Below are 11,193 nucleotides of genomic sequence, written 5' to 3' on the forward strand. Positions count from 1 at the left end.
TGTGTTCCAACAGCATTCTGTGAAGGGGGGGATGGAATTAAGTTTATGAAAAATAAAATATAACTGAAATTATTTTATTTTATTTTATTTATTTATTTTTAATTTTTATTTTATTTATTTATTTATTTATTTATTTATTTATTTATTTATTTGTCGTCAACATTGCAATAATAAAGAAGAGAAACATTGAAAGGTTTCATTATTAAGTAGACTAAATCAGATAAAGGTGGTTGTTCATAGCTAGTTCTTCTCTGTGTTATGTGGAAATTCCCTTGAAACTGAAAAATATTATTTGGGACACAATATTGAATTAAGTTACGTTTTCTTCAACTTCGAAGTTGACAACATTATTCTCGGTTAATAAATTACATACGTAACTTTTCGTAGTTTAGGTTAACTAAAAATTCCATTTTCTTTTAAATTCTCAGAAGGGAGTACAAGTTTTTTTATTAATATGGCTTCTAGAGTCAGTGCAAATAATGATTTCTCTGGATGTCATAGACATGTACATTTTGATTCCAGTTAACTCTTTGGGGATGGACTTTAAAGTAATTATCAGAACTGGAATCCTCCTGAAGAAGTTCTTCGAAAGTCTGACCAGCATTTAAATTGCTCGATTGCCCTTTCAGCAGGTTCAACTGAACTTTCTTTCTAATAAAAAAGTGTTTCCTTGCTATCTAGCGGCACAAATTGGAACATAATGATAAGTATGCTAATAATAAATGTGCACAGAAGATGCGCTGCGAATATAGCCCGTAGTTCATTCGCAATAAAAATGTAAAGCAAAAGGCAGACTATGCCATCGCCACGACGGGCATAGCCCGTTACTGGTCCGTAAACTGTTAAGTTAGTTGTGAATTGATAACCGAAATTGAATCATTGATAACCGAAAACAATGTGCATCTTTGAAGTTTAAAAATCATAACTTCATTGTAATGTTTTTTGACAATTTAACAGGCAGAAGGACTGGCTACGGAATTCCGCGTGCACAGTATTACTGAACCGATGTAGTAATCATCTACTTTAAATGAAAAATTCTCAAGTGTTCTCTTTTTGAAAGGTACCTCTATATCGTTAACAGTCTATTCATTCATAAAGAATGTTATTTATCTGAACTTAAAAGACTCAAAAGAACTGTTGCTGACGATAGTATTAATACAGTGTTTCAGATCTGCACATTTTTAAACAAAAGAGGAAAAATTCCAGAAAGCTGTTCGCAAAAAGAACATTGTGTAACTAGAACACATAGATGCTTGTTTAACACATACAAATGAAACTAAATCAAATTTTATATGTAAAGAGTGAAAAATACACGACTTTACTATGATGGAACCCGGTTCTTTGAAGCGTTAACTAATACACTACCAAGTTCTCTTCCTGAGAAGCAATACACTATATCGTTTTTGAGATCATGCTCATCCACTCAGGATAATATATAATTAAACCGTCAGAGCTGTTGTATGATGTAGACACTGCGTTGTCCAAGCACAACAGTAGTTGTGATATAGTCCATGTGATCTGAGTGGCTGATCACCGAGCTCAAGAGTGATAGAATGCAAAAATGTACGGAGACGATGGGTCCTCGGGGTCCCGACTTTCCGAAATTCCGACTTTTCTTGTAAATTTAGTCTAATTTTAGAAGTGATTTTACAAAATATATCCTTATATTAAATTTGAACCCCTCCCAAAATAAATTTCTGCGTACGTGCCTGATAAAATGTATGGTTGTTCAGGGAGCGAACTGGACAAAATGAAATGAAATATTTGAGTTTTACGTCCCATGTTTATGCCAGTTAAGCTAAAGGGAACAGTGATGATGAAAAATGAATGAAATGGTGGAATGAAGAAAGTGGGAGGAAAAGAGAGAATCCCGAGGAAACCCACATACACGGTGTTTGTCCACCACAAAGTTCACTTGGCGCGAGCTGGGATCGAACCAGGGACTCCATGCACCGAAGTGAATACTCTACCATTGAGCCACCGCGGCTCCTGGGGTTAGGGGGGGGAGCGAAGTGGATAGTGCAGTCTGAAAGCATCGACACGATAAGCTGGATACACGGATTTAATTCACGATCAAATCGTTCATTATTTTACTCTTCATATACGTATAATTGTATTCGCACCTACATAGAGGAATTGGTGTGGCGAAGTGTTATTTTCTTTCCCAATATTATATAACTTAATTTTTTTCTTTTTTCATAATGCTTATAAGATTTTGAGAAAAATGAAAAAGGACAAAGATACTTAAGTTATTCTATAGAAGTTGATTTGAAAAATGAACATAGACAAAATACACTGAAAAAACCCTTACAATAGGTTGAAGCTTCCGTAAAGCTTTTAGTCAATTCAAAACTACAAGAAGCTGAAGGTAAAAAGAGAGAAATGCCTTTGTTTCCAGAAGTTTATAGTGGGTTAAGGGGAAGAAAATTAATGTAGCATTAACTCAACCAACAAAGATAAATAAATAAAAATAAAATAAAAAATAAAAACAAAAACTCAAGTGTTTCCTTTCCAGTTCACTAAATACTGTTGAAATGTGCTAAAATGCTGCAGTTGTCAAATGAAATACATTTCATGAAAGAAATTCTAATACAGTATAATTATGTCCCTTCTTCAGGCCTATGGAAGCATATAAAACAACTTTGAATCCACTCAAGTCATTAAAAGTAATCATTTTATACAGCATGGCATATATTTGAGATTTTCTTTGTAAGATCTAGTAATGCAAAATCTGGGAACGTCGAATAAGAAATTTCATTAACAACGCTATTTTAAACACCCAAATTCCCTGTGCAAATGATTGACGAATAATGTTTGAATTATATTAATAGTAAACTTACGGGCACCTAAGTATGGCGTTTACCTCATTTTCTTGAATATCTTTATGCATTAAAGTTTCTTTTATTATTCCCTTTTTACTTAGTTACCTGAAATATGACAAGCGTTCAAGAGAAATAATTACATATTTTATATATATAAAAAAGTGACATACAGATATAATGTATTTCAATATTTCAATTAATTAATACCGCACTTGTTTGCATCTAGTATGAACAGTTTACATACTTCAGATTAACTATTCATAGCTTACAACAGTTCAAGTACTTGTTAATTACTGTTTCATATGTTATGTATATGATCTTCAATTGTCATATTTCTCAATTTAATTATCATTAATTTAATGAAATTTTTATTATGTTTCTTAAAATGAGCTATTCTAATTTTGTTTAATCTTTCTTGTCTTGCAGGTATGAACAGAAATCTTCGTTTGTCCGTCAAGAATCAGGTATCTAAGATGAGATTGGTAATTTTAAAGTGTTTAGTAGTTTTTCCTTCATCTGGATTTTCTATCATACTTCAGTATTCATAAGTTGAGTGAAGAAGATATAGTGCTCAGGCCTGCTTGCCAGCGTAGTTAATTCAATATTTTAAAGTAACTCTGTATCTTTGGATATTCTTGTATGACTGTTAACATAAAAAGGCGTTTTAAATAGTTTCCATTAAGTATGACTTCGTAGTACACTAAGGATAGGAAGTAAAGAAAAGTAAGAGTTTTATCGTTAAAATTTGAAACTTCTGTAGATCACATAAACTTTATCAGTAAGCTGAACACTTTAACCGAAACATGGGTCTCTGAGACCCTGTGGTAAATTTTAAAACACAATGCTGGTACCCCGGGTTGCTCGTGAAAGTTTAAGTTTATTTACCTTATGAAAGTATAGAATATAAGAGTCAAATACATTTAAACTTTCACGAGCGACCAGCGGTGCCACCATTGTGTTTTAAAATTTACCACTGAGTCTCAGAGACCAATGTTTCGGTTAAAGTATTAAGAAAAAGAAAGAAAAGAAAAGAAAAAATAAAGAAGATTAACATTTCAGGATAAAACAAAAGTAAACATTATAATTTATACTTACCACAACCATAAGAAATGTCTATCTTCATTCGTTCTAGAAAGGAAATGAATGTTACTAGAAAGTTATTGTGTGCTACTTTATTTTTTTTTTTCAATAAAGCTATATATGAGTGAGTGTTGTGTTTTTTATCAAAATTACCGTGATCTATGGTATACAAAGAGTGAAAAAATGCACGACTGGACCGTGAATCCCGTCTTCGGATTACCATGCTATGCATTAACCACTACGTTGTACAGTCCGCAGCAAAAAACCTGCAACATGAGCAGGTAAGTTTATTGTGAAACTACGCCTAACAGTTCAGGAAATCAACATAACGTCTAAGTGGCACGAATCACGTCAGGAGGAACTCGGCGTCCTCTCATGCAGACTTATTTTGGAGCAAAAGACTTCGTCGTTTCACAATAAACTTACATGCTCATGTTGCAGGTTTTTTGCTGCGGATTTACCAAGTTCACTCCATGAGTGACTACAGAAATCAACTTTATGAGTGATAGTATGTATGGCTTTACAGGGAGCGGACTGGGTAGCAAGTATAGTAGTCAAAGCACCGGCAAGTTAAGCCAGGGACCCGAGTTGAATTCTATAGTTTTGTATTTTATTTTACTCTTTGTATATCCCAAAATTTACACCTATAAAGGAATTGATGTGACATAAAATCTGTTATTTTCTCTATTTTTATACCTAATCCATGTCTAATCTCAGTAAAATCTTTTCAAAAACTATTTATTTTTGGAATATTTTAAATGGTTTAATACTTCAAACCAATTCATGCTTATTACCTCCTGTAGATGTTTTGAAAGCAACAGAGTAACTGCACTTATTTTTAGTGTTTTTAATACATTCTTAAATGCTAGTTTTGATGTTGCGTGTGGTATGCCAATATAAAATTAATTTGACTGTTACATAGACATAAATGGAGATGTGCCAGTATCTGTATAAAGATAACATTTATCAGCAATCAAAATGTTTTTTAACATTTTTCGGAAAAATTCTGGATTTAAAATTTACTTTTGAAAACTAAACTTAAGATAGTTAAGTACAACCTGATGAACGTTGGTCGTCATCCCAATTCTGAAATTTAAATGATCTTCAGGCAAAGCAATTTTTGTTTTTTTATTTATTTGTAATTGATTGTTATTGTTAACGGTGTCATGAAATTTGTATGATATTTTGTTAAGTTTTCAATTTGTATCCATTCTTTTGAGCAGCCGTGGAATAAAAAGCTACATTATAATTTCAGACAATATGTTAACACCTTCGGGAATTGTAACAATAATTTTACTTACTTTAAAATCTGATTCGTGAATAGTTCTTTATACGTACAATCTTTCGGCTTTCCTTTGGAGCCGTGTTCACGAAGAATAAAATTGGGAATAAAAGTAATAAGACATTCAAGAAATATAAAGGACACGAACTTACCAGGGTAGAACAGTGAACCTGCACCGTGTCAATTATTCATCAAATGGTAGTGCGACAAGCTGTGAACTGGCGGGCCCAAATTGCATGTTCTTGTTTTCAGGCTGGGAAGGCTGCCAACTCGTGTTGAAGTTGTTGTTGTTGTATCAACATTGGATGTACCATTTAATTGCTGTCTCCAATTCTTGCTTAACCAACCCTTACCTACGTTAAGTTTACGATATTTTTGAAGGACAAACAAATTTTCAAGAGCAATTCCTTTCTATTTCATTAGTGGTTCCAGTTAAAATTTATTGAGTGTCCAATATTATGTATGATGTGTTTCTTTTATATGTTTCTAAAGATCTGGAGCCGGGTGTTTTGGTTTTCGACTTGACCCGTACCTTAAATCTCTTCTTTTCATGCCTGTATAACACTCCAGGCAACTGCATTTTGTTTCATATGGATTCCCGATTTGTTTCATTGGGAGTGGTATAATAGTTTTATATTGAGTAATATTCTTTCCAAAATTTTGTATAGAGTTTTAATGCTATGCGTTAATCGTACTGAGTAAAATTTAGTGCAGTAGTCAATCTGGGAAGTATGGGTAGTCCAATTCAATTTTTTCTTTCGTTTTCTTTGGTCTCGTCTTCTGTCCATTTATTGATTTAGAAATCCAATGAATCAGTAAACTAAATGAGATCAACCCCAATTGAAGTTCACCATAGAACATATAAAATTTATATCTTTCAAAATGTGAAAAGTAAATATTGTTCATTATTTGATAGCAGACAGTTGACGTTCTGTACGTAGTGTTTATGTTCAGAAATACAAAGTAACAGGGCATTAGCTATGAAAAAAAGAAGAAAGAAAAAAAAGACAAATTTTTCTAGGTGTAGCGTAAGATTTTAAATTACACAGGTAATGTGCTAACAGCTAAAGAAGGTTCAAAAACGCTGTCCTAAAATATTGAAAAAACTCTTGTTGGCTTGAAAAATTATTTTGTAAATAACTTAGTCCACTTTTGAGAACATGAGATGGATTGTAAGTGCAATAGTTTATGGAAAGAAACGTAGTTGATATGTTGAAAAGGAACATAGGAATCACATTAAAGAAACATACTAGAGATACAAGGGATAGTGGGTCTGCCTTTTTAAGCTGTACAAACATTTGAGTGTTTCAAATCACAAAATTAGGATCGTCAAAATTTTACATAAAACGACTTCAGCAATAGAAAGAAATGTTTACGAGTACCAAACACTGAGCATTCAATCCTGATAAGGGAACTCAGATAAACAATAAATTTCCATTACTAACAATTTTATTCGGATAAATAAAGTTAGCAATAATTACCATAGTTGTAAATTCTTTTTTCGACAAGTTTTACATCATGCTTCCTTCTAATAACCTACAAAAGTAGTCAACAACTCAATAAAAGATATGTTTTGGCAACGTTGATTGTGATGTAACATTTAAAACATTGTTATATTTTAATGTTATAAAAATTATGCTCTTTTTATACCTGTATTTTTAGAGTTGTGTTATTATTGTTCTAGGGAAACTTTTGTTATTTAAGTAAATTAGAAGTGTGTTTTAAAAATTCGATATGAAAACATAAAGAACTATATTGGTTCAAAGTATGAATATAGACAATGTTTGCTGATCAAAATTATCTTGCACAGTGAAGATAAGTTCGTTCAAAACTTCCATTAGTTTGTAACCTAAATTTTGAAAATATATGTGCATGGTAGCAATGATTTTGTACATTTTATGTATGCATGTAGCTGTTTCGAAACTTTTTCTATACTTTCGTTGATGTTCTAGTTAAGAGTCTGATTTGTACATATAATTTGTTTTTCCATAAGAATGAATTATGATTTTAGTGTCTTAAGAGAGTTTAAAAGTTTATGTAACGTATTCTTTATTTAAAAAAAAAAAAAAAAAAAAAAAAAAAAAAAAAAAAATTATTTTCAATACCTTAATATCCATTTGAAATGACATTCAAACAAATGCTTTTATATTACAAACTGTGTTAAACTAGGCCACCTGCTTGAAAGTTACGTAACACTTGCAAATTGATGATAAAAGACTGAAAATCAATACAAACAAGCTTATAGAGAATAGAATACTTTTGTAGTCTCAATAATAAGTTAAAATTTGGACCCAAACGAATGGCTTCTGTTATTTTTCACCACCACCGTACAAATAACAGGTATTCATTTGATGAATTATGCATGTTAACAACAATCGAAAGCATTTCATTCTTCACGGAAATATTTCCAGAACTGTAGTGCGTAGTGCTAATATGAGAATTGTGTTTCATTCAATAGCTAGTTCATCCGATTATAATTCAGTAATAATAATAATAATAATAATAATAATAATAATAATAATAATAATAATAATAATAATAATAAATCCGGTGATTAAAATTATCAATCTATTTTTTGAATATTGGTTGAGCGTTTGGGATCTTTCTCCTGCTGACACATATTATTAATATTAGTCTCGTACGTTTCTGTGAAATATCAAATTATCTTTCTTTATTTAACACACTATCTTACAATTTCGTTTTGCTCATCAGGCGTAGACTCAGTTGGAAAAAAAAAATTGAAATTTCGATTCATCCGTTCAAAGCTGTTCCACTGGTCGTATGCCCAATGTCTGTATTGTATTGCCAACTTCAATCTATTTTGATTGTAGTGGTTGTTAACACATTTCAAACTGCAGAAGATAGTCTTCAGGAGTCAGCAAAACTCAGACTTAGAAATTTGAAAAAAAAAAAAAAAAAAAAAAAAAAAAACCACTTCTTTTTGGATATCCAACTAATGAAGAGTCTGCAGTTTATCGTTTATAGTAAAAAGTATGCTCAGTTGGTGTCTCTATACGTTGAATGCTCCTTTTCGCAGTATAAAGCACTCCTGGCAAACCGAGAAAGCCTGCCATTTTGCAACATTGAGATGATGTTTTTAAATTCAGTTCATTTCTATTTCACTTTTCCATGCTTTGAAATGTCAACAAATCAAAGGTCAAATTGTGATATTCATTTACATTTTTCGATGTTCAATTAAAGTCATACTTTTCATGTAACCCAAATATCTAAACGTATAGAATTTAGTACAAAAATAATAAAATTGTCTTTGCGATATAGTATAATTACTAAGATAGTTTTCATTCCACAAAATTTATACCAAAAAGAATGTTTTTTCCACCGAAAAACGTAGTCCTATTCATTGGTAGCCAATGACACAACAATGAATTACTAGGACTTGAGAAGTCTGGCCATCCTCAAACTGTAAGAGAAGTTTGATCATCCTCAAACTGTAAGAAATATGTCAACGACATTAGGTGTACATTATTTCAGTTCTCTGGTATTTGCAGGTCCCCCATAAATTCACTGAACAACACATGACGCGTCGCCTAGAAGTATGTCTCCGTATGGCATTCCGAGACTGAACGTTGAGTTTTTGCACGGAGTAGTGTCATGTGGCGAAAAATTGATACACGATAGTTATTGCACTCTGCATAATAGTTAAGTGCTGGTGAGGTCCAGAAACATGCCGATACTAGCACTTCATCTTAAGTAACAGTTTGGTGGGGCGTTCGTAGTATTCACTGGCTTCTTATAAATTGACGAAACAGTGAATTATGAGAAACACTGCACCTAATTAGATGGAGAAATGAAGTTTTATTGCTGTGTAATAACGCGAAGACTTACGTGACAAGAACAACAATGCAAAACTTGACAGCTTGCACTATGAGAATTTTCCGTGTTAATCGTGCTTTACTAAATCTTTAGCAACTGATTATCACTTTTAAGTATTTGGACAATTTCTTGACGGAGAAAAGTTTCGTTTGCCAATGAAGCTGCTTTGAGAACACATTTGAGGAGTTCAAAGACTAATTGGAGCACAGTATTTGATTTTCCTGCATCATACACTGCCCAAATTACTAGAAAATGTCCCCCTCCCCACCTAGTGATTCGTCGCAACATACACATGCATAATTAGGTTCCCACCCACTTCAATGTGAATGTCTGCCGGTGGTTGAACAACAACTTTCAAAGACGTTGGATCGGGCATTCGGTCCAGTCCGGTCTCCGGACCTAAATTGACTGAATTTTTATCTGTGGAGACTTATTAAATGTGTTTTGCTTATATTGGTGTCAGGAATCTCTCTCTCTCTCTCTCTCTCGATATATATATATATATATATATAGGGTGTTTCAAAACAACACCGATAACGTTTGGGAGGTGATTCCTAACACCAAGATAAGATAAAAAGTACAGACTAACGTAGTCGGGAAATACGTGTCTCAGAATCCTAAGATACTCACGCAACAATTTTTATACAGGTAGTTTGGCTACGACCATATAATTTTAAGTACTCAACTATCTCTACAAAAATTGTTGTGGAAGTACCGCAGGATTCTGAATCATGGATATTTGGATAGGACACATACTAGTTCCTAAGTGAAGTCTTGATCCGACTACGGTAGGTCCCAGAGTTTTGGAGTTATGGACCTTTAACGTTTATTTTTTCATGTTTTCGGCAGCTTGTAACTGAAAGAAGCATTTGTGCACCTAGGTTGGTCTATACTTTTTGTCTTATCCTGGTGTCAGAAATCACCTCCCAACCGTCGGTGTTGTTTTGAAACACTGTATATATAGAGAGGGAGAGATAGATAGAGAGAGAGAGAGCAGTTACTAATTCTCAGTATTGTAAGAGAAAAATTGCGCTTTAGCTTGGTTAATCTTCTAAGACGGATTGTATTACTTAAGAATATTATAAAGCTTACAAGCATTAAACGTGCGGACCCATAAATAAGAAATTTATTTAAATACTATAATGTATATTGAAATCTACGTTTATTTTATGTTTATTACGGAATAATATCGAAGTAAATAGTTTAGCCAATTACTGTACTGAAAAATTACATGAAAAGTTTGTGGTTCTAGCCGAACTTCAATGTTTCTGCAACTGGCTTAAGAATAATAATTCTTGTGAGCTTTGTCTCGAATTATAAATAATAATATCCAAATACTTTTGCGAGCTGCTAACCTATTGTTTAGACATTAAAATAGGTTTATAATCGACCATTGAAGTAGTTTCTCCACAGATACAGAACATTCTAACGTTCCTGGTCTCTCGTACTGAAACTTGGAAGTAGAGCAGGTACTCTGGTCTCTCTCACTAGGTGGCAGAAGTGTGCAGTTCTTATTCAGAACTTATATGACTCACCGATAGATGTCACTCACTGCGCGGAGTAGTAGGCGTTCTATATACGTCGGATTTGAAATTAAAATTTTGACATATACATGCATTATTATTATTATTATTATTATTATTATTATTATTATTATTATTATTATTATTATTATTATTATTATTATTATTATTATTATTATATTTAACGTCCAACGATTATGCACCGAGGCTAAGGGACACGATGGTGATGAGATGAATGATGATGGTGAAATGACAGAAAAGTGGAAGGATACGAGAGAACTCGAAGAAACCCACGGTATTTGTCCATCATAAAGACCAGTTAGCTGTAGCTGGGATTAAACTAGGGACCACACGAGCGAAAGATAATTACTCTACCACTGAACCAGCATGACTCTCGGCATTAAAATATTTTTGTATGCTAATTATAAGCATGGTACTTCGTTTGCGTAAGTAAGTAAAAATATACGTGCCTCATACTCTGGAGATTTCTGGTTGAATTCTCTTATGGCTTTTATTTATTGCAAGATTTTCTTTTTATAGTAAACACCGTACAGTGAACCTGGTACAAACAAAGCCCAGCCTTAGCCTTAAAATTCAAGCTCACTAAAAACTTGTGACGCAAAACTAGTTTTAAAGAAACAAGGTTTAATCT

At 32.7% G+C, this 11,193-nt stretch overlaps 1 long non-coding RNA gene across 3 annotated transcripts in view; it reads left to right on the forward strand.

Moving 5' to 3' along the window:
* The window catches only part of LOC145693035 (uncharacterized), a 348,162-nt gene extending 340,884 nt beyond the window's left edge, over positions 1-7,278 (forward strand). For all 3 annotated transcript variants that reach the window (XR_014132690.1, XR_014132689.1, XR_014132688.1), the window contains one exon: positions 3,249-7,278. This is a non-coding gene — a long non-coding RNA (uncharacterized LOC145693035). The remainder of the gene's footprint in view (positions 1-3,248) is intronic.
* The last annotated feature ends 3,915 nt before the right edge of the window (positions 7,279-11,193 follow it).

This window comes from Thermobia domestica, chromosome 8 (assembly GCF_964235325.1).
Source record: "Thermobia domestica chromosome 8, izTheDome1.hap1.1, whole genome shotgun sequence".
In the NCBI taxonomy this organism is placed as follows: Eukaryota; Metazoa; Arthropoda; class Insecta; order Zygentoma; family Lepismatidae; genus Thermobia; species Thermobia domestica.